Genomic DNA, 25487 nt, shown 5'->3' on the forward strand with positions numbered 1-25487 from the left:
ACAGTATAATTTACAATCATGACTCAACAGACAAAAACAGGAAAATAATATTATAATACATGAGTCAGTGCAGACTTGTTTGAAGTATTTTCTTAACCACACATTTGGGAAATATCCTCAAGGAATCTTGATGCAAACACTTTCTGACAAAAATATTTTCAGTAGCTGCACAGCACTCTATTAAAAAAAAGTAAAGGGAGTTGGCAAGCGAACAGAGACTGTGTGAAGAGGAATTCAGCAGACTGTGATATATAGAGGCTGTCAGAGGGCTATAGTAAGCTCTATTTCAAATGATGTTAGCAGCTGCTGACTTGATCCAGGAAAGAATTTCTATGGATTTTATATCTATTACTGTTTATCTTTATTTTGGGGGCTTAAGACACACCCAATAATGAAGGAACATCATCACATCACTAATTTACATTTACAAAGTGAACATATGTTTATTTAATATGTGGATACCAACTTACAAATGTCTGACGAATGCTTATGCTTTGGAATGATATATTTAATGATGAACAATGATTTTAAATGATTGGATTTTATGGGTGCCATGGTCCCCATCCAGCTCAAAGGTTGGGGGTGTGGGGGCAGGGGGGAGAACGGGCTCCATCCTGTCAGCTGCCACTCAGCAATTTAACGCTGGGAGTGACATTCATTGATTCAAGGCGTGACTTCCACCCCTGGGCACGATTCATTAATCGTTTTGCCCCTGTCGCAGAGCCGGGCACGATGGGTGAATCCTGTGAAGAGCCCAAATTGGGCTTCACGCCGAGCCGATTGCGAGTCCCCCGACCCGCAGTGCCTGGCACGATCTGGTTCACGCTCTCGCTTGGCATGATCCAGAGAATGATATTTAAATGAACACTAGTCTCATTTAAATATCCCAACGCCACATTCACGTGGCACCCAGGAGTCACCAGCCTCACCGGCAAGGCCCTGGACGCAGATTAGCACTAGTTTTTACAAGTTGAGACCAGTCGTGATGGCCCCTCTGGGGGTCTCGGACGCCAATGAAGCCCCCTGAGTGGTCAGGAACAGGGCAGAACAGTAACCTAGCACTCCCCCTGGCACCCGGACATCCCCATGGTGCCACTCAGGCACCCTGGCACAGCCAGGGCTGCAGGGGCACTGCATGTGAGCAGGCTGGCAGTACCAGGATGCCCAGTAACACTTTGGCACTGCCAAGGGTCAGGGCCTGAGAGGGGCCATGCCAATGAAGGTGGGGTGTAGGGGTAAAGGGGGGTATGAAGGGGTCTCATTAAGGTTGGCGGTGAAGCAGGGGGTCCTAAAGGGGGGACCCAAAAAAGAGTGGGTGGACGGTGGGATGGCCTGAAAAGGGGGGGGGGGGGGGTTCCATCAATGATTCCATAGCAGACTGTCCACACTTGAGGGGGGGGGGGGGGTGGGCAGTAATGCCCCTGTCCACAGGGGGCATGGCATTGTTGGTGGGGGGATGTGCCAGGGTGCCCAGGTGCTTGGGTACTGGCAAGGATCAGGGCCTGAGGGGTGCCGCGCCCATAAAAGGAGGGATGAAGCGGAGTATGAAGGGAGGTGAAGTGCGGGTTTAAAGGGGCCTCTTGAAGGTTGGGAGAGGTGAATGGCAGTGGTCCTGGAAGAGGGGCCAAAACGTGGGTGTGGGAAGGCCTGAAAAGTGGGAGCCCTCTGCAACTCATCGTGGTGTTTCCTCACTTGGGGCATATGGGGTAATGCCCATGGGTGGAAGGGTGTGGGGGACCCTCAAGATCTCTTAGAGATCGGGGCACTTTATCAAAATGGTGGCCCAATGTCTGAGGAGCCGGCCAACAGGTTCAGCTCACCCGTGATGAAAAAAATTCGAAGTGTGGGCTAGCCCAGGGAGAAACTCCACAAGGCCCAAAAAAGTGACGAAGTGTGGTTAGATAGCAGTGGGGAACTCACCGACAGAGCCGGGGTGAAACTCCAAGCCAAACCCTCCTGAACTGAAACTCAAGGTGCAATCTACCTGGATGGGTAGAGAGTCCTAAAGCATGCATGATTAGCCTGGTGTTTCCCTTCGCTCGGATTGCCAAGAAACACCACACTATCGACAGGCCACTCGGGTAGATAGGGGGCCTCAACGGGGAACGAGCAGCCGAGGCCGCACTTATTCCCGTTTTCTGCACTGAGGAGCTCCACTCGCTGAAACACCTCAGTGCAGGGAGAGATCGGGATGCCATGTTTAACTGACATCCCGATCTTTCGACCCCCCACTGACGCGAACCCGGAACCCCACCCTGTAAGGGGGGGGGCCAGGCTGACAGGTGAGGTGGGTGAAGGGCGGGGTGGGTGGGGTGGCGGTGCTGGATTTGAGAAGTTGGGGGTTTGGAGTGTAAGTCAGTGAATATGTCCTTGGGGAATTGTGTCCAATGGGTCCAGGAATCCAGCAACGAAAGCCCTTTGCGTAGCTAAAGTGGCCTGGCGACCCCCCTCACATTGGCCACCTCTTGTGTTGGGTGAAAGATGCGGTAGGGATAAAGGACTAAAGTGGGAGGCCAGCGGATGCCTCCACCGTCCTTTGTAAAATGGGAGACAGGTCATGGTGGGCATGTAGGCAGCAGGCAGCCCTCGCTGCATTTTACGAGCCTCCCTGCCTTCAAACCTGCTGGGGAGCGGGGGAGCATAAAATTGCATCTTACACCAGAATCTGGTAAGGGAATCAGAAGTCAAGGCGCTGAGCAACCTTTACAGGCTCATCCAATAAGCAGACTTATCTTTACCCAACCTCGCGCAACAAAAGGAAGATATGGTTAAAATAGTCAATCAAGGGTTACCCAAAGGCTCCAAAATCAAGTTATGATCACTGTCTATTATACACAATCCTCTCCAGTATCATAGTACTTCATAGCAACTCAAATTGTCATTTGGTATGTTTGAATAATTTTACATTTAAAGAAATTATTTTTAGCGATTATAATGAGCACATAATGCATTCTCATTTCTCTGGGGGATGTCATTTAGAAAAACAATTGAAATAAAATGAATCTCTAGAGTTGGTCTAGTGCACTCATTAGCCCCCAGAACAATTGCAGCATAGATTCTGGGAAACTTAAGCGACAGCAGAAAAAAAGGAAGAGGAGAAAGGAGAAACAAATATTGCCCCTTTAGTTTATTCAGAGTATCCCAAAGGTTGTTGCCCACCTGGATGATGTCCTAATAACAGGGACAGCACATGAGAAGTACCCAGAAAGGTTAGAAGAGGTGTTGAGAAGATTCAGAGATGCGGGAATCTGACTCAAACGTGAGAAGTGTACATTCCTTAACATTCAATGGCGTTACCATCGCTGAATCCCCCACTATCAACATCCTGGGGGTTACCATTGACCAGAAACTGAACTGGACTAGCCATATAAATACTGTGGCTACTCGCCAGGTCAGAGGCTAGGAATGCTGTGGGGAATAACTTCTCAAAGCCTGTAGACCATCTAAATGGATGAGTGCAGCTACAACAAAACTCAAGAAGCTTGACACCATCCAGGATAAAGCAGCCCTCTTGATTGGCACCCCATTCACCACCTTAAACATTCACTCCCTCCATCAGTGCTCACAGTGGCAGCAGTGTGTACCATCTACAACAGTGGTTTACAATTTTTTTTCTCTGGGACCCACTTTTACCAACCTATCGACCATTGCGACCCACACTGGCCGACTTTTGCGACACACTCGGCTGGATTCTCAGTCCCGCTGCACCAGATTTCTGCTTCAGCACGCCAGTGGGATTCTCCGTTACGCTGGCCGGTCAATGGGGTTTCCCATTGTGGGGCCGTCAGGAACCCCCCGGGCTGCCGGCAAAACGGAGAATCCCGGCGGCGGAGAATCCAGCCCACTATTTTTGCTTACCTTTAATGTGACAGGTGAACCTGCTTGCTCCTGATGATCTCACTTACTTTATCATTCAGTGTTACATTTCTGCACAGGACCTCAGCTGGTGATTTAAGTTTTCGCTGCATTCCTTGAAAACAATCAAGAGTCCTAGAACTCGCCATGCCTTCAAATGTCTTTGTAGTTTTGAGGGTTTAAACTTTCATTTGCCAGTACATTCCGGCATATAATACACATTGACTTTACATCCTGATTTGCATTGGCACAATTAACAAAGCCATACCTCAAGAAATCATCTTTATTCTACTTTGTTCCCGATTTCAGTTTTGTCCGAATTGTTTGTTCACCAGAGGCTCTGGAGCTCTCTGTACAGTTTACACCAACACTGCTTTGTCCTGCCGTGGACTCTCCTGTGCAGCTCACACCAGCAGATTCAGTTGTGAGATTCTGGCCTGTTTGTGTCTCCGACCCTCTCTCTTCCTTACTACAAAATTATCCATCTTCACAGTCCTGTTGCTTGCTTCTTCACAGCTACAAAATGAAGGAATCTCTTCTGTGATTTTGCACACAAATCATGGTGTACAGAGTGTGTGATGTCAGTGTATGTGGCAGGCACGTGACCTGCTCTTTGCCCCACTTCTGGCGGAAAGACTCCATCGTTCATATTTGAAGACTGGTCGCAGCTGGCATTCTCAACTTAAAATCCAGTCGCGTCTGGCGTTCTTAAAAGCCCTCCCGCCACTCACCCGCCACCCACCCACAGGTTGCAACCGCAGTTTGAAAAACCCTGATCTACAGCACGGCACCACGGTAGCACAAGTGGCTAGCACTGTGGCTTCACAGCGCCAGGGTCCCAGATTCGATTCCCTGTTGGGTCACTGTCTATGCGGAGTCTGCACGTTCTCCCCGTGTCTGCGTGGGTTTCCTCCGGGTGCTCCGGTTTCCTCCCCCAGACCAAAGACGTGCAGGTTAGGTGGAGTGGCTATGCTAAATTGTCCTTAGTGTCCAAAAAGGTTAGGAGGGGTTGTTGTGTTATGGGCGTAGGGTGGAAGTGAGGGCTTAAGTGGGCTGGTGCAGACTCAATGGGCCGAATGGCCTCCTTCTGCACTGTATATTCTATGTTCTATGTTGTGTTCTACAAGATGCACTGTGGTAATTCATCAAGGCTCCTTCGACAACACCTTCCAAATCCGTGATCTCTACCACCTAGAAAGTCAAGAGCTGCAGACACATGGGAACACCACTACCTGCAAGTTACCCTCCAAGTCTTTCATCATCTTGACTTGGAACTATATCACCATTCCTTCACTGTTGCTAGGTCAAAATTCTGGGAATCGAGCACTGTGGGTGTAGCTACACCATGTGGACTGCAGAAGTTCAAGAAGGCAGTCCTGCTGACATGGCCAGCAATGTCCACATTCCGTGAAAGAGCAAATTCAATATACTCCTGCCATTACCCATTCTGAAATGGACAAAAGAGCTTAACTCAGAGGTGAGGTGAGAGTGACTGCCCTTGACATCAAACCAGTATTTGATCGAGTATGGCATCAAGGAGCCTGAACAAAACTAGAGTCAAAGAGAATCAGAGGGAAAGATCTCCGCTGGTTGGGGTCATAACTGGTACAAAGGAAGGTGGTTGTGGTTGTTAGAGGTCAATCATTTCAGTCCCAGAACACGTTGCAGGAGTTCCTCAGGGTAGTGTCCTAGGCCTGACCATCTTCAGCTGCTTCATCAATGACCTTTCTTCCAACATAAGGTCAGATGTGGGAATGTTCGTTGATGACTGCACAGTTTCAGCAACATTCACGACATCTCAGATACTGAAGCAGTCCACGTGAAAATGTAACAAGACCTGGACAATATGCAGGCTTAGGCTGACAAGTGGTAAGCAACATTCATGCCACACGAGTGCCAGGCAATGGACATCTCGAGAAGGGAGAATCAAAGCATTGCCTCCTAACATTACCATTGTTGAATCCCCCAATATCAACAGCCTGGGGGTTACCATTGACCAAAGAAATGAATTGGACTAGCCACATTAATACTTTGGCTGCAGGGCAGCACAGTGGCGCAGTGGGTTAGCACTGCTGCCTCACGGTGCCGAGGTCCCAGGTTCGATCCCGGCTCTGGGTCACTGTCCGTGTGGAGTTTGCACATTCTCCCCGTGTTTGCGTGGGTTTCGTCCCCACAACCCAAAGATGTGCAGGTTAGGTGGATTGGCCACGCTACATTGCCCCTTAATTGGAAAAAATTAATTGGGTACTGTAAATTTTAAAAAAAGAAAAAGAGAAAAATACTGTGGCTACCAGAGCAGGTCAAAGGCTTGGAATCCCACGGCGAGTAACTCACCTCCTGACCCCTCAAAGCCTGTCCACCATCTACAAGGCACATGTCAGGAGTGTAATGGAATACTCTCCACTTGCTTGGATGAGGGCAGCTCCAACAACACTCAAGGCGCTCAACACCAAGGGCAGCAAGGTGGCACAGTGCCTAGCACTGCTGCCTCATGACGTCGAGAACATGGGTCTGATACCGACCCTGGGTAACTGTCCGTGTGGAGTTTCTCCCCATGTCTGTGTGGGTCTCAGCCCTATCACTCAAAGATGTGCAGGGTAGGTGGATTGGCCACGCTAAATTGTCCCTTAATTATAAACAAAAAATTAGGTACTCTAAATTTATGAAACAAAGCAAGCTCGATACCATCTAGGAGAAAGCAGCCCGCTTGATTGACACCCCTTCCACAAACATTCACTCCCTCCACTGCCGACGCACAGTAACAGCCGTGTGTACCATCCGCAAGATGCACTGCAGGAACTCACCAAGGCTCCTGAGGCAGCACATTCCCTACCCATGACCACTACCATCTAGAAGGACAAGGGCAGCAGATACATGGGAAAAACACAACCTGGGCGTTCCTGTCCAAATCACCAACCATTCTGACCTGTAAATATGTTTACATTCCTTCACTGTCGCTGGGTCAATACCTTGGAACTCCCTCCCTAAGAGCACAGTGGGTGTACTTACACCTCATGGATTGCAGCGGTTCAAGAAGGCAGCTCACCACCTTCAGAAGGGCAATTTGGGATGGGAAATAAATGTTGGTCTGGCTCGCGACACTCACATCCCATAAAAATGAATTAAAAAGAGAAACCAGTTAGAATGTAAACATAACATCCCCGTCTCATTAAAATCACTGGTGATTGCAATTTTGCTGCATCATATCAGTTTTCACTTCATTGAAACTTTATCTGGTAAATAATAGCACTGATGGGGTGACAGTGCTTGAGTGTCCTTAATTAAATTCTCTGCTTCCATTTAAATCATGTGTTAATGTATGCTGCTTGAGGCTGCTTGAAAGATGTGAGGCGGGATTCTCCCTTCTGGGGACTAAGTCCCCACGCCGGCAGGAAAATCGGCACTCTGGCGTCAGCAGCCCCGAAAGTGAGGAATTCTCCAAGTTTTCAGGGGCAAGTTTGACGCCAGAGTGGTTGGCGCCCCTCCAGCCGGCGCCGAAGGGCCAGCGCGAGTTTGTGCATGCGCACAATGGCCGGCATGCTCTCGCGAATGCGCTGACTGGCCGGCTTATTTCCGCGCAGGCACAGACCGGGCGGCGTACTTCCACGCATGTGCGGGGGTTCTCTTCTCCGCACCGGCCCCTGGGCAATATGCAGAGCCCTACAGGGGCCCGGCACAGAGGAAAGAAGGCCCCCACGGAAACAGCCCGCCCGCAGGATCGGTAGGCCCCGATCGCGGGCCAGGCCACCGTGGGGGGCCCTCCCGGGGTCGGAACCTCTGCGCCCTCCCCCAGGACCGCCCCGCAGACTGACCTACCAGGTCGCGCCGTGTGTGAAGTGAGTAATTCACGCCAGCGGGACTGGCCAAAACTGGACGGCCACTCGGCCCCTCGGGGCCCGGAGAATCGCCAGGGGGTCCGCTGTCAACGGCTCCCGACTGGCGTGGCGGGAACCCCGCCGCCGCCCGAAAAACGGCGCCGGAGAATAGGGCAACCTGCGTCGGGATGGCGGGTTTCGCGCCTCCCCCCCGGCCATGTGGCGGGATTCTCCGTCGACCAACGCTAAATTGCAATACGTGATTGGGTGGAGAATCGGTTCCGACGCCAAAATTGTAGCGAGCGCCGGTTTGACGACAAATCGCAATTCCCCGTCACATCGACAGCGCCGTCAATGCGTGCCGGAATTCATGTATAGTAAACACCGTTTGCATATCAATAGCGAGTCCGACCGGTATTCTCTGGGGCCTCCGCGATTCTCCTCCTCCGATGGGCTGTGTTCACGACGCCTTGGTTCACTCGTGCTTTTAGAAAGCGTGAAACCGGCGTCGTGGCTGCTGAGGGAGAGAGGGAGGAGGTAGGACACAGGGAGGCGTGATTGTGGGCTGCCAGGCAGTACACTCGCCAGGCTAGCTGGGGCGGGGGTGAGGGGGGCACTGTCAGGGCTGGGGGTGGGGATAGGGTGACGGGGGAACAGGCCGAGTGGCCAGGGTGACGCCCCAAGGGACTGGGACCACCATTACCGCAGCCATCTTGCTGCGCACCGCACTGACTGCTCACAATGGCCCCTGGTTCTGCTGAGTGACACCGGTCGTACGGAGACTCTATGTGCCCAGGCAGCTGAATACATCCACTTCAATGTGGACCAAGCCCACCAGGCTGCTTGGGCAGTGGGGTTCACCGCCGTCGCCAGGGTGCCCCGAGTCCGGGATGCATGTCCCCCTACGAGTACCTGAGGATAACAGGCATTTCTACACCAACCAAAAGGGATAGCATTCGATCAACATGCAGCATCATTCACGTCTGTGCCCGAAACCTGGGCAATGTGCATGACGCCATCATCCTGGCAGACTTGACGATTCCTGACATGTTCAAGATGCCACCCCAGCTGTGAGTTGGCTCCTGGGTGACAGGGGTTATCCACTGCGGTTGTGGCTGATGAGACCTACCCGAAGGCCACAGATCGATGCGGAGAGCCGCTACAATGACGCCCATACAGCAACTCCTGAAGATGCGTTGCAGGTGCCTGAATCACTCTGGAGGGGCCCTCCAGTGTGATGCTGGGACGGTCACCCGCATCGTGGTGGCCTGCTGCGTCCTCCACAACATTGGGCAGCAGAGGGGTGGTGTGCTGAAGGAGGAGGATAAACACCAGGCCTCGTCCAAAGAGGAGGATGAGGAGGAGGGCAAGGATGGGCAGGACATGGGGCCCAGGCAGGCATGGGAGGCTGCACGACATGTGCGCCAGGGCCAACACACATGCGACGCTCTGATCGCCTCCAGGTTCACCGACAGGGGGGGTGGGGTGACAACCTGCACTGCGATGAGCTCTGGTGCTCCACATCGTCTGACAATGTCTGACTCATAGTCATGGCAGCAGTTTCCACCGTCCACCTGAGTGATCCCTGCATGTGAGCTGGCAATTCCATTACACAGTGCCATCGAAGCCCTGCGCTGGCGGTGGTGGGGTCGGTGGGGGGAGGGGGGGTGAGGGTGGAGCCCAGGCCACCCACAACATCTGCACATTCCCCCCACCCCCTCTGGGCAGCCCAGACCAGCCCACTCCTCACACATCTGACAGAACACCGAGGCAGGTTGTAACATTGCTAACAGGTGTTTAATTGGGAACATATATTTACAGATTTGTGCCCAAGCCCCTATAACTAAACTGTGCACTGCACCCATTTTCTGGCTTTACCAGCCCGAAGGCCACACCTAGGTGGTTCCCCAGATGGTACAGCAGGAGTGGAGGCGGCCTGTTGTGATTCTTGCTCTGTGACTTGGGTCCCCGTTGGCGGGCATCTTCTGGGGCGACTGGACCTGGATGGGGCCAGCTGCTGCTTGGGTGTCACAGGTGGCATGTGTGCTGCCCTGTTTTGCCAGCTGCCCACCAGAAGTGCCAGGGACAGGAGTGGGGAGGGGGGGGGGGGATAGTCCAAGGTGCTGCGGTATTCCGGCACCTCCCCTGCGGGAGTTACCGGCACCGGCCCCATCACCTTGTCCTCTCTCGGGGTGCCCGATGGCCCCTGTCCTACCCCATCGAATTGGGGTGCGGGCGGAAAGCATCCTATCGGGCTGCATCACAGCCTGGTATGGCAACTGCGCGGCCCAGGACCGCAAGAAACTTCAGAGAGTCGTGAACACCGCCCAGTCCATCACACGAACCTGCCTCCCATCCATTGACTCCATCTACACCTCCCGCTGCCTGGGGAAAGCGGGCAGTATAATCAATGATCCCTCCCACCCGGCTTACTCACTCTTCCAACTTCTTCCATCGGGCAGGAGATACAGAAGTCTGAGAACACGCACGAACAGACTCAAAAACAGCTTCTTCCCCACTGTCACCAGACTCCTAAATGACCCTCTTATGGACTGACCTCATTCACACTACACCCTGTATGCTTCATCCGATGCCAGTGCTTATGTAGTTACATTGTACATGTGTTGCCCTATTATGTATTTTCTTTTATTTCCTTTTCATGTATTTAATGATCTGTTGAGCTGCTCGCAGAAAAATATTTTTCACTGTACCTCGGTACACGTGACAATAAACAAATCCAATCCAATCCAATCCAACTATCCCCTGAGGCCCCCCTGCCACCTTGCGCTGCCAGTACTGGAGGCTCGCTCTGGTCTCGACCAGGGTCCGCACGCTCATGGCCATGGGTCACAGGGAGTGGATCATCTCCATCTGAGACTGCGCCACATCTCGCTGCACCTGTGCCACCACTTTCTTCTGGGTTTGTGGCATGTCAGCCAGTGGCTGCGCCATCTACCTCTGGGGCTGGACCACCTCTCTCTGTGTCTGCACCATGTTAGCCAGCACCTGGGCAATGCTGCCATGGCCTGCTATGACTGGGCCACGCTCTGACGCGCCCCTGCGATGTCTAAGTGGCTCTGACACATGATAGCCTGTGAGATGGCAGTCCTGTCCTGGGCCTCGGCCTGCACCTACACAGAGTGCCCCAGGCCTTGGACATGCTGATCCATGGGCAAAACTCCCCCAATGCCTCTACCGCAGATACCACCCGTGCGGTGTTGGCCTGGGTGGCACTCATTGTCGGCACCACCTCCTGATGCTGCACGCGGGTGGACTACTCCAACTGCACCTGCAGGTACTGGATGCTTGCTGACAACCCCGCATGTATTCCCTGGCTCTGCGACTGCATCTCGACAATTGATGGGACTGTCCGTTCCAGAAGCCTGGATGGTAGCTAGTCCCTGGGGTCGGCCTGCCCTCCACCCGTGTGTTCCTACCTCCACCAGCTGTGTGGTGTGCACCAGATAGTGTCCCAGGAGTCTCTGCACTAATGTGCCAACCTACAAATCAGGGAGATAGATCACTTGGTTGCATGGTGTACCGAAAACAACCTCTCTCTAAATATTGGAAAGACCAAGGAACTGATCATCGACTTCAGGAATCGCAGCACGACACACACTCCCATCTGCATCAATGGCTCCGAAGTGGAGATGGTCGATAGCTTTAAGTTCCTGGTGGTCACCATCACCAACAGTCTGTCCTGGTCCACTCACGTTGATGCAACAGTCAAGAAAGCCCAACAACGTCTCTACTTCCTACGGAAGCTAATGAAATTCGACATGTCTGCATTGACTCTCACAAACCTCTACAGCTGTGTAATAGAGAGCATCCTATCTGGCTGCATCACAGCTTGGTATGGCAACTGCTCGGTCCAAGATCACAAGAAACTGCAGAGTGTGGTGAACTCAGCCCAAACCATCACACAAGCTTGCCACCTCCCACTGCCTCAGGAAGGCAGACAGCATTGTTAGAGACCCCTCCCACCCAGGCATTGCCTTCTTCCAGACCCCTCCATCTGGCAGAAGGTACAAAAGTCTGAAGCCCCGCACATCCAGACATAGGAACAGCATCTTCCCCACAGCTACAAGACTTCTCAACGACTCCCCCTCTGACTGATCTGTTCCCTGTAAGAACACTATTCACGACACCCTATGCTGCTCTTGTTTGGCCCTTGTTCCGCACTGTAACCAATCACGATTTGTCGATGTACCATTTGTCAATGTTCTCTGTTGATTATTCTTTTGTCTACGATGTACGTACTGTGTACGTTCCCTTGGGCACAAAACAATACTTTTCACTGTACTTTGGTACATGTGACAATAAATATCAATCAATCAATCTATCAGGTGAGTGTCTCTGGGATGGTGGAGGGTGTTGGAGACAGCTGTGATGGAAAGTCAATGTCATCCTTCGACTAGAGCTCTGGGGTCTCCTGTGTCTCGGGCGGAAGCCTGGTGTCCAAGCTGCTACATCGCTGCTCGACCCATGGTGGGGGCTCCAGCTACGGCACTGGCTGACGCCGGGAGAAGTCAGATGGACCGGCCCCATCACCAGCAGGTCCTGTAAGACACAAGATAAGAAGGATGAACAGGGCTGGTTTAGCACAGTGGGCTAAACAGTTGGCTTGCAAAGCAGAACAAAGCCAGCAGCGCGGGTTCAATTCCCGTACCAGCCGCCCCGAACAGGCGCCGGAATGTAGCGACTGGGGCTTTTCACAGTAACTTCACTGAAGCCAACTTGTGAAAATAAGCGATTTTCATCTCATTTCATGATTAGACCGCGTGCTGGAGGGTGGGATGCGGGTGGGCATGTGGATGGGGGTGGTGTAGGATGAGAATGGTGTGGGGTTGAATATGGGGTAAAGATGGTATGGGGGTGCGGGTGGTGTGGGGAAGAGGATGGGGTGAGGGTGGGGTTGAGAGTGGTATGGGGATGAGGGTGGTGCGTGGGTGAGGGTGGTGCGGCGGTGAGGGTGGGGTTAAGGGCGATGCGGGGGTGAGGGTGGTGTGGGGATGGTGTTGGGGGGGTTGGCACGGGTGTCATGGGGAACTGCAACTAAGTGGGGTCTCACTTCCGCACCTGGGGTCGAACTCCACCTTGTCAATCTCCCCTTCCTCCGGGCCGCCAACAATGTCCAGGGCTCTGCCATTGTTAGGGGCCACAGGTCCAGCGGTCCCCTCCTGACTTCTCCTGCTCCCGGCGGTTGTGTGCGGCCTTTTCCTGGGGGGGTGGGGGGGCACAGACAGTGGCAATGTTAGTCAGTCCAATGCATGCAGCCCAGGGGGTGGGTAGCTGGTGGTTCAAGTGGCCAGGGAACCTGGCCATGGAAGCCGGTATGGGTGCCAGCATGTGGTGCACGGTTGGTGTTCGGCCGACCTCTGAGTGGGGGGAAGTGGGATTTTGGGGGTTAATGCAGGGGCACAGTGCTGCCCACTCACTATGGCCGCCCTGAGGAGATCATGCAGTTTTTTACGGCACTGCTGGCCGGTCCTGGCCTCTTCCACCTGCGCCCAGGAATGGCGAACGGCGGCAGCTGGCAGCCTCCTTCCTGGGCCGGGGTACAGGGTCATTCTCCTCTCCTTCACGGCATTCAAGAGGGTCTCCAGTTCAGCATCGGTAAACCGCGGGGATGCTCTCCTCGCTACCATCTTACTGGCTGTGATGGAGTGTGTGGAGAGTGCAGTGTGTATATGAGGCTGCAACTTGCCAGCCTCCTGAGTGTCAATTGTAGAACCGACAAATCCGGCTCCGTTTCTGATAGGAATCGATTGTGCTTTATATGGCACTGGTGCTAGCCCCTCAACAGTAGTGGAGTCGGTCCAGGTGCAGCACCAGTTTTGCTGTTGTGAAAGTCCACAAATTCTGCGTTGGTGTCAATACTTAGTCTCAGAAACTGAGAATCCCGCCCATGTTCTGAAGCCGCTGTGTGGTCACGTTAATAAAAATATTTTCTTTAGTTTTTAAATTATGTTTGCCCTTTAAAGCATTTGTGCGTATACAGGAGTGTTGTATTAATCAGGTCAGTCCATAAGAGGGTAGTTTAGGAATCTGGTAACAGAGGGAAGAAGCTGTTTTTGAATGTGTTCGTGCATGTTCTCAGACTTTTGTATCTCCTGCCTGATGGAAGAAGTTAGAAGAGTGAGTAAGCCGGATGGGAGGGGTCTTTGATTATGCTGCCCGCTTTCCCAAGGCAGCGGGAGGTATAGATAGAGTCAATGGATGGGAGGCGGGTTTGTGTGATGGACTGGGCTGTGTTCACGACTCTCTGACTGGGTAGTGTTCATGACTTTCTGAAGTTTCTTGCGGTCTTGGGCTGAACAGTTGCCGTACCAGGTTGTGATACAGCCAGATAGGATGCTTTCTATGGTGCACCTGTAAAAGTTGGTAAGAGTCAGTGTGGACATGCTGAATATTTGGTTTTGGAGCTTTGATATGGATTTGGCAGGGATTATGGTGTTGAAGGAGGCACTGTAGTCATTAAATAGAAATCTGATATTTTTGTCCTTTTTGTCGAGATGCTCGAGGGATGAATGCAAGGCCAGGAAGATGGCATCTGCTGTGGACCGGTTGCGGCGGTATGCGAATTGCAGTGGATCTAGGCATCCTGGGAGTATGGTGTTGATGTGCTTCATGACCAACCTCTCGAAGCACTTCATTATGACTGATGTCAGAGCCACTGGGCGGTAGTCATTGAGGCACATTGCCTGGTTCTTGTTTGGCACTGGTATCATGTGAATGTCACTTTAAGAAATGTTTGTATGCTCAAGTGGCTGCAGTGATGTCAGAGTGTGGGTGGAGCTGAGCTCTGGCTCTGCTTTTTAGTTTTGCTTTGAGGAAAAGCTTGGGTATGTCTGTGTTTTCTAGTTGGTTTTAGTGTTAGAGCTACAGCCAGCCAAAGAAGGTGTAATTTTGATCTTTCTGCTATCTAAAGACTATCTCTAGATCATTTGGTGAAATGATGTGCTTCTGTAAAAAGGGTTTTTGTCTTATGGATGTTAAAAGGAAAGTTTAAGGATTACTTAGAGTGTTGTATTCTTTGGGGGTTGTATTTGAAATGATGGTTCCTAAGATGTTCACTGTATGTTTTAAAAAGGTTAACTGAGTTCATAGAATAAACATTATTTTGCTTTAAAAAATACTTTTAGATTTCTGCTGCACCACACCTGTAGAGTGGACCGTGTGCTCCCCATACCACAATCTAGTCAAAGCCATGGGTCAGGTGATCTCTATGATATGCTTTGGAGTTCTCTAAACACTGGCCCATAACAAATTGGGGGCTCGTCTGGGATAAAAGTTTATCTATTGGTTTGGCTTTGCAAACTTAAAGATGGCGAGGGGTGAACATATTGTGGTAGCTTTTCAGGTGTGGTATTTTAGTTTAAGTAGGGAGTGTGTTGTGGACAATGGCTCTTTCAGAGGCTCAGAGGTTTTTGGGGGTGGAGATGGTCACACACAGTACCTTACGGACAGAGACTAAAAACAGACTGTTAAATTGGCAAAAACATTGCATTTAACATTACCTGCCAAGGTACGAAAAGATGATGTACTTACGGCGATAGCTGAGCATTTAAAATTGCCCGAGATACAGTCTGGCGCATTAGAAATGGCAAACGTTCAGTTACAAATGAAGCAACTTGAACATCAAAAAGATTTAAAGCAGCTTGAAAACGAAATGAGAGAAAAAGAAAGAATAGCACTTGCAGAACAAAAAGAGAGAGAAAGGGAGATACAGATCAGGGGGGGCAAAAGAGATAAAGAGATAGAGAGGAAAAAGAAAAAGAGAGAGAAAGAGATAGCAAGGAAAAAGAAAAAGAGAGAGAACGAGATAGAGAGGAGAAAAAAAAGGAGAGAGAAGAAAGGAGAAAAGAAAGAATGGCCATGGCAGAACAAAAAGAAAGAGAAAGGGAAATACAGATAAGGGAAAAATAAAGAGAGAGAGAAAGAGAGAGTAAAAAGAAAGAGAGAGAGGACAGGGAAAGAGAGAGAGAGTTTGAACTTCGGAAAATGTCCATGAAACATGACAGTCAGTTAAGATTGGTGGATGGGAAGAAAAACGTACAGTTGGAGGATACATAGAACATGAACAAAGAACATAGAAGATACAGTGCAGGGGAAGGCCACTCAGCCCAACGTGTCTGCACCGACCCACTTAAGCCCTAACTTCCACCCTATCCCCGTAACCCAATAGCCCCCCTAACCTTTTTGGTCACTAAGGACAATTTATCTTGGCCAATCCACCTAACCTGCGCGGCAGCATTGTGGCTAGCACAATTGCTTCACAGCTCCAGGATCCCAGGTTCGATTCCAGCTTGGGACACTGTCTGTGCGGAGTCTGCATATCCTCCCCGTGTGTGCGTGGGTTTCCTCCGGGTGTTCCGGTTTCCTCCCACAATCCAAAGATGTGCAGGTTAGGTGGATTGGCCATGATAAATTGCCCTTAGTGTCCAAAATTGGGTTATGGGGATAGGGTGGAAGTGTTGACCTTGGGTAGGGTGCTCCTTCCAAGAGCCGGTGCAGACTCGATGGGCTGAATGGCCTCCTTCTGCACTGTAAATTCTATGATAATCTATGATTATTATTATTATTATAAGCCCTCAACATTGTCTTTAATGTCTGATGCCACCTTTCTAATGCTCCCTGCAATTCTGGATGGTACGCAGTTGATTTAAATTGTTTTATTCTAAGCTATCCATAACTTCTTTGAATAACTTTGAGGTAAAATTTGATCCTTGATCCGATTGTATTTCTGTGGGTAGTCCATGTCTAGTAAAGAATTTAAGTAACTCCTCCACAATCTTTTTAGCTGTAATATTGTGCACTGGAATTACTTCTGGAAACCTAGTAGACACATCCATTATAGTCAAAAGATATTGATTCCCACTTTACGTTTTAGGAAGTGGCCCTACGCAATCAATTAGGACCTTGTAGAAGGTTCCTCAAATGCTGGTATTAAGGGCGCTGGTTTTATCACTGTTTGAGGTTTCTCTATCACTTGACATGTGTGACATGATTGACAAAATTTAACTACATCTGTATGTAGTCCAGGCCAATAAAAATGTTTTTGGATTTTAGCTTGAGTTTTCCTTACTCCCAAATGACCTCCCACTGGTACCTCATGTGCTACTCGCAACACCTCCTTTCTATACCCTACCAGCAATACCACTTGATGAACTTCTGCCCACTTTTCATCCGCCTGCACATGTAAAGGTCTCCAATTTCTCATCAATACATCACCTTTATGGTAATAACACTCTGGTATACACTCAGATTCCTCTTCCGTGTATGCTTTCTGATACATCCGGTTTATTTCTACATCTTTCTGTTGTAACTCCGCCACTTTTCCTGAACTAAAAACATCCGCCTCATCTGTTCTTTGTTGCTCGTTTTGATCCCAACAGCGTCGCCAATACTGTTACTAATATTAATGATGTTGGTGAACCACAAGCCTTCCCTTATATCGATCTAATGACCATATAACCAGTTAGTTAGTTCAACATATGGTTTATTTACATACACAAGGGTTATGTCGATATGCAAACACAATATCTACCATGAATTAAACTACACCTAATAATAATTAGGTGAAAGTGATGGAGGGGTGGAAACTGGAAGCGAAGTTGAATTTTTCCAGGTCTGGACAAGAGCATGACGTGGCACCAAAATAATAATAAGAAGAATCGCTTATTGTCACAAGTCGGCTTCAATGAAGTTGCTGTGAAAAGCCCCTAGTCGCCACATTCCGGCGCCTGTTCGGGGAGGCCGGTACAGGAATTAAACCCGTGCTGCTGGCATTGTTCTGCATTACAAGCCAGCTGTTTAGCCCACTGTGCTGAGCCAGATTATCCAGAGGATTGGGATAAAGGAATTCCATTTGTACTGTTTGCAATTCGGGAAGTACCGAATGAGTCACCCAAATTCAGTCCTTTTGAACTAATATTTTGTCGTGAGGTAAGAAGACCACTTAAATTGATTAATGAAAAATTGGTGAGTGAGAAATCGGAACTTACATTATTGGATTACGTGTCAAATTTTAGGGAACGATTAAATAGAGCAGGTGAATTGGCTAGAAATCATTTAAAAGGCGCACAACATGTAATGAAACGGGTAGCGGACAAGAAATCCAAAGTTCGTATTTTTGCTTGTGGAGATAAAGTTTTACTATTGTTACCAGTGGGAGATGAACCTTTAAAAGCTAGGTTTTGTGTACCTTTTCAGAGAGAAAGGAGTTTAAGTGAGGTGAATTATGCAGTAAGAATGCCAGATAGAAGGAAAACTTACCGCTTGTGTCATGTGAATATGCTTAAAAGGTACTTTGAAAGGGATGGAGAGCAAAAGGAGGAAGTTTTAATGATTCTAACTCAAAGTGACGAACCAAATCCAGATGACTGTGAATTTGACATACCTCAAATTAAATTGGAAAACGAGGATATTCTTAAAAATTGGGATAAATTGTGGAATTACTTTCCAGAGGAAAAACGGACTGATCTGAAAGAGTTATTGATATCACATGGGCAAGTCTGTGGAGATAAACTGGGAAGTACTAAAATGGCTATACATGATGTAGATGTGGGAAATGCTGTTCCAATTAAATAACATCCATAAAGACCCGTTAAAATTGGCACAGGTTAACAAAGAGGTTGAAACTAAACTGAAAAATAGCATAATTGAAGTGGGTTGCAGCCAATGGAGCTCACCCATCGTGATGGTACTAAAACCAGACGGTACCCAACGGTTATGTGTGGACTATAGAAAGGTTAATGCAGTTACAAGAATGGACTCTTATCCTATGCCACGTTTGGAGGATTGCATTGAGAAGGTTGGACAATCCGCTTTTATTTCCAAATTGGATTTACTTAAAGGTTACTGGCAGGTACCTTTATCCGAAAGGGCGAAAGAGATTTCAGCTTTTGTGACTCCAGATGGTATATACCAATTCAAAGTTATGCCATTTGGCATGAAAAACGCTCCAGCCACACAACGGTTAACTAACAAAGTTGTTTCTGGATTACCCAATTGTGCTGTATACATCGACGATCTGGTAATTTTCAGCCAGACATGGACAGAACATTTGAAGCATCTGATGGAGTTATTCGATCGACTTCAGGAGGCGGGTATGGTGATAAACATAGCCAAAAGTGAATTTGGAAAAGCCCAAGTCACTTTCCTTGGCCATACAATTGGACAGGGTCGAATGGTCCCACGGGATGTGAAAACAAAAGTTATTGGGGAGTTTCTGATTCCCTCGACACAACGGGAAATAATGCGATTTCTTGGTATGAGTGGATTTTACCAGAAATTTGAACAGAATTTTTGCAGTGTAGTTGCTCCACTGACGGACTTGCTCAAGAAGCGTAACAAATTCCAATAGACAGCGGAGTGTCAACAGGCATTTGACGGCCTGAAGGCTGTGTTAACCACTGCTCCTGTGTTAGCCATCCCAAATTACACAAGACCATTCAAAGTGGCTGTTGATGCGAGCGATGTGGGCGTAGGTGCGGTTCTCCTACAAGACGACGATGAAGGGCTAGAGCGGCCTATTGATTATTTTTTGAAGAAATTTAATTATCACCAGAAGAAGTATTCTACGATTGAGAAGGAGACTTTGGGCTTGGTGCTGGCTTTGAAACATTTTCAAATTTATGTGACCAGCCATCCGTCTGACACAATTATCGATACTGATCACAATCTATTGACGGTTTTGAAGCGATTCCGGAATAACAATGCCAAACTGTTTCGATAGAGTTTATTGTTACAACCATTTCATTTCAAAACAATAAATGTGGCAGGACGAGAAACCGTGATAGCCGATGCTTTCTCTCGAATGTGATGACGAGAAGCCGGTTCGGTGGAGGAAGAAGAACTAAAATGGACTATGTCATTATACCTGTTTGCATTTGTTGTTTTTTGAAACAAAAAAGTATATTTACTGTCTGCATTTCTTAAAGGATAGTGAAAAGGTGAAAAATGAAACCATCTCGAAGTTGATGGTTTATTTATTTTTCTTGGGGGGAGGTTTCATGGGATTGTCACTTTAAGAAATGTTTGTCTGCTTAAGTGCCTGCAGTGATGTCAGAGTGTGGGTGGAGCTGAACTCTGGCTCTGCTTTTTAGTTTCGCTTTGAGGAAAAGCTTGGGTGTGTCTGTGTTTTTTTTAGTATTGTTTTAGTGTTGGAGCTGCAGCCAGCCAAAGAAGTTGTAATTTTGACCTCTCTGCCATCTAATTACTATATCTAGATCATTTGGTGAATTCAGAGTGATAACTGCTCTCAGTAGGGAATTTAAACCTGATGTGCTTCTGTAAAAGGGGTTTTCTCTAATGATGTTAAAAGGAAAGTTTAAGGATTACTTAGAGTGTTGTATTCTTTGGGGGTTGTATTTGAATTGATGGTTGTTAAGATGTTCACTGTCTGTTTTAAAAAGGTTAACTGAATTCATAGAATAAACATTGTTTTGCTTTTTAAAATACTTTTAGATTTCTGCTGCAGCACACATGTAGAGTGGACCGTGTGCTCCCCACACCACAATCTAGTCAAAGTCATGGGTCAGGTGATCTCCATGATATACTTTGGAGTTCTCTAAACCCTGGCCCATAACACCGGTATGATGGTGATCTTCTTGACGCAGATGGGCACCTTGGAGTGGAATAGGGACAGGTTGTAGGATATCTGCGAACACATCTGCCAGCTGACTTTGGAGCTGTGACAGTGAGTATGGGTATGTCCGGTGCTGCTGGGGCAGTCAACAACGGATTGATGGTTTCCTGCTCGAACCGAGCATAGAATGCATTGAGTTCATCGGGTAGGGGTGCGCTGCAGCTGGAGATACTGCTCAGCTTCGCTTTGTAACCCATTATGTTGTTTAGGCCTTGTCACAATGGACGAGAGTCTGTAACGCTAGTCTGTGACTCTAGCTTGGTCTGATATTCTCTCTTGGCATCCCGGATGGCTTTGCGGAGGTCGTACCTGGATTTCTTGTATTGGTCAGAGTCGCCTGACTTGAACAAATCAGACCTGTCCTTCAGTAGGGAGTCAATCTCCCGATTAAGCCATGGTTTCAGGTTGGGGTACGTACGTACTGCTTTCTTTGGCATGCAGTCGTCCACACATTTGCTGATGAAGTCTGTGACGATGGTGGCCTACTCGTTTAGGTTGGTTGCTGAGTTCTTAAATATGGACCAGTCCACTGTCTCCAAGCAGTCATGTAGGAGCTCTTCTGTTTCCTCAGACCAGCACTGCACGACCTTCTTAGCCGGATTCTCCCGCTTAAGTTTCTGCTTGTATGCGGGAGAAGGAGCACCTTCTTATGGTCTGATTTTCCAAAGTGCGGTCGGGGGATGGATCGGTAGGTGTCCTTGATTTTTGAGCAGCAGTGGTCAAGAGTGTTGTCGCCCCTGGTGGGACAGGAGATGTGCTGGTGGAATTTTGGCAGTACATTCTTAAGGTTGGCCTTGTTGAAGTCTCCGGCCACGATGAACAAGGCCTCTGGGTGTACTGATCTGTTTCGTTGTTGTTTATAAGAACAAATTCTTTCAGGAAACTTATCAACTGCAGACAAGATTTCATTCTGGAGGTCAGTAAGTGAAAGGCCGCAAGCATGTTGGTGGACATGGTGGGCTCCCTCTCCCAGGACACCCGGCTGTGAAAATATTAATGGAAGAGGGGCAGATAGTTAGTTCAAAGGACCCCATCGACCGCCCACTGCCTGGACCTATTAATGGCCAGTTTGTGTGTGTGCATGCGTGTGTGAAAATAGGAGGGAATATCAATTAAAATTGGAAGAGAAAAAGCTGTCCCATAATTGCACCATTTTTTAGTTGCTGTGAAAAGCCCCTAGTCGCCATACTGCGGTGCTTGTTCAGGTTCACAGAGGGAGAATTCAGAATGTCCAAATTACCTAACAGCACGTCTTTCGGGACTTGGGGCAGGAAACCGGAGCACCCGGAGGAAACCCACGTAGACACAGGGAGAACATGCAGACTCCGCACAAACGGGAATCGAACCTGGGCCCCTGGAGCTGTGAAGAAACAGTGCTACCCACAGTGCTACCGTGCTGCCCACCCCATAATTGAAACATAGTGGAACAGTAACATTACAAGGTTATAATTATCTTTCATACTGCAAGATTGGAAAAGTAAAACAACAGAAGTTGACGAGCAAAACTGAACTTAATCTAAGAAGGGTTAGGGTCACAAAAGGGTTAGGGGCAGCATGGTAGCACAAGTGATTAGCACTGTGGCTTCACAGCGCCAGGGTCCCAGGTTCAATTCCCTGCTGGGTCACTGTCTGTGCAGAGTCTGCATGGTCTCCCCATGTCTGCTTGGGTTTCCTCCAGGTGCTCCGGTTTCCTCCCACAGTCCAAAGACGTGCAGGTTTGGTGGATTGGCCATGATAAATTGCCCATAGTGACACAGAAGGGTTATTGGGTTACGGGGATAGGGTGGAAGTGAGGGTTTAAGTGGGTCGGTGCAGACTCGATGGGCCGAATGGCCTCCTTCTGCACTGTATGTTCTATGTTCAAAAGGAAGTTATTAAAATACACAGGACATAGTGTTTTTATCCTGGTGTTTAACAGCAGGTTATAAACAGCTTTCTCAATGTTGCCACATTGAATAGCAAGCCTACGTGCTTCTCCATTAAAATGCGATTCAAAAATATGAACTGCACCTCTTTGTCGCATCCAAGATAATCTGCCTGCTATTTTTGCAGTAGTGTATTATAAACTGTCTCACTCCAGCAGACATAGCTATAATTTGGATCTAGAGAGAAATGTAGTCGACCTGCCTAGTGGTAGAAGCAACAGTAAGTCCTCATTAGGAGTGAAAGTATGAGCAGCTAGTGCTCCCTGACCTTTTGTAAAAATGTGTCTAGTCAGTCACCTGGAGAGCCTGCAGTTGAGCATTGGAGCCTATGGATAACAATCTCAAGCTGGGATCCACTTAGGAAAACCGATAGCTTTGTGAAGTAATATAGCTGATTTGAAGGTGCCAACAGGCGCGATATTATTCCCAAAACAGAGTCAAACGAAGTTTGACTTGCGGGAATAGAGGCAGAAATCATTTCAGTAGAAGAATCTAGAAGTTAACGTGTAAACAAAAATGTTAACTGATCTCTGGGTGGCAACTGTATATGATATTCCTCACTAAGAGTAAAAGATTTGCAGGAAAGCATGAAGATGGTGCTTTGCCCAACCGAGTCTTATTTATGCTTGATCCCTGACAGTAAATGTTAATTCTGTGAGACATCACACCTCATTTCCTACCTCCTGTTATGTCCTGGTGCTTGGTGGGATGGAATTAGTGCACTAGAGAACATCTAGTTCATGACTAGTTGAATTCTATTTGATTAAGAATAACATGGGTCAGATTACAATATGAAAACTACTAAAACCATTAACTATTAAATTATTATTATAAAATTATCTAAGAGTTATTACAAATGCGACTATCCACTACGACGACTATCTCCAAACTCCCTGAGGTAACTGTGGTTGTTCTTTACTGCCACCTACTGGTTGGAGGTCATATCTGTTAATATTTACATAACTGCTTAATCATATCATCACACCCCCATTCCTTTGGAAATGAACAATATTTACATGCATTATTTAAATTCAATACACAATACATATGATATACATAATACTTCAATTATTTACATATTCAATGTCCATCACAAATTCAATCTGTCTGGCTTTCTTCTTGTCTTGTTGACCATCTAAGCATTGGTTCAACTTGTGAATTTGACTGGCATTCAGATGTTTCTGAAAATCGTTCTGACTGTCATTCTTTGCTAACGGTTGCAGACATCTTGTAGATCTATCATAATATTTAATCTGCCTCCTTTTGTGAAATTTGTGCTTCTTCGCGAGTTTCCGATTGGTTGGCTCCTGTGAAATATATGGGAAGGTGGTTCTGAGTTGTCGATTCATTAACAATTGGTGATAACCCATTAATCAATGATGCTGCTTTATAGCTAAGTAACCCGATATATGGATCTTTCCGACTGTATTGCTTTTTTGAGTAGCTGCTTCACAATGTGAACACCACCTCTTTCAGCCTTCCCATTGGATTGCGGATAAAGAGGACTGGATGTGACGTGTCGAATATCACAGCTCTGAGCGAACTCTGTCCACTCATAGTTGCTAAAACATGGGCCATTGTCACTCATGACAACTTGTGGTATGCCATGACGAGCAAAAATATCCTTGGTATGTTTGATGACACACCTGGCTGATGAGCTGTCTAGTTGTACCACTTCTGGAAAGTTAGAGAAATAGTCAATCACTAACAGGTATTCTTTTCCTGCTAGATAGAAAAAATATATTCCCATTTTTGCCATTGAATCGTTATTCTGTGGCTCATTTGCATTGGTTCTTTTTGTTGCTTGTACTGACATTTCTGACAAGTTGCACAGTTTTCTACCATCTTCTGAATGTCTTGATTGATGGCTGGCCAGTATACCATGCCTCTAGCTCTTCATTTGCATTTTTCAATGCCTAAGTGCCCCTCATGAATATTCTATAGAATCATAGATCTTAGAGATTGTGGTATGACAATCCTGTTTTGCCTGAGCAAAAAATTATTGGCTGCACTTAGTTCCGCTCGAATGTTGCAATATTTGGAACAAGATCCTTTTGGCCATCTCTCGCTGAGATGTTTTATGATCCTTTGTAGCAATTCATCCTTCTTGGTTTCTTCTTTGATCAACTTTGATTTCGCATCGGACACTGGAAGTGTTTCTGTCACAAGATTTACGTGTACTTGCACATCCTCATCCATGCGGTGTTCTTCCACCATATCCATAGCTCGTGAGAGTTCATCAGCGACTACGATATGTTTTCTTGGAGTAGAAATAAGATTGAAGTCGTACCTAGAAGTCTATAAGACCATAAGACATAGGAGCAGAATTAGGCCACTTGGCCCATCGAGTCTGCTCCACCATTCAATCATGGCTGATATTTTTCTCATCCCCATTCTCCTGCCTTCTCCCCATAACCCCTGATCCCCTTATTAATCAAGAACCTCTGTAGTTTCATCGTCATCCTTTGTATTCACGGGTGACATACCATTCAAGTGTTTTCTTATAATTGCTACTAGCGGTCTATGATGTGTTTCAACCAAGAATGTTGGTAGGCCAAATACATAATTGTGAAATGTTTCTAAGCCATCGATCAGACCTATGCATTCTATCTCGATCTGAGTATATCTATGCTCTGTGTCAGTCACTGACCTTGAAGCATATACAATTGGAAGCAAATTTTCACCATTGTCTTTCTGCAATAACACTGCTCCCAGCCCATCTTTCGACGCATCTGTCAAGATTTTTGTCTTCCTTTGTTATGGGCCAGGGTTTAGAAAACCCCAAAGTGTATCATGGAGTTCACCTGACCCACAACCTTTAGCAGGTTGTGGTTATGGGGAGCACACAGGCCTGCTCTGCAGGTGTGATGCAACAGTGATCTATAGTACCTTTAAATTAATACAATGTTTATTTATGAAACCAGTAAACACTTTATAAACCCACAGTAAACATCTTAACAACTATCAACACCAATAAATCCCCAAAAGAATACAACACTCTATAAGTAACTCTTAATCTTTCCTTGCAACGTCTATAAGACAAAAAAGAACCCTTTTTACAGAAAGACATCAAGTATTACTTCTCTATTGAGAGCAGTTACCACTTTGAAATCATCAAATTAACATTCTTTATCTTTCAGAGATTCATACACATCTTGCTGTGATTGCAGCTTCTCCAAATCTAAAATGAAACTAAACACACCCTGTAGCAGACAGCCCAAAGCGAAAGTAAAAGCAGAC

Source organism: Scyliorhinus torazame, chromosome 1 (assembly GCF_047496885.1).
Source record: "Scyliorhinus torazame isolate Kashiwa2021f chromosome 1, sScyTor2.1, whole genome shotgun sequence".
Taxonomy (NCBI): domain Eukaryota; kingdom Metazoa; phylum Chordata; class Chondrichthyes; order Carcharhiniformes; family Scyliorhinidae; genus Scyliorhinus; species Scyliorhinus torazame.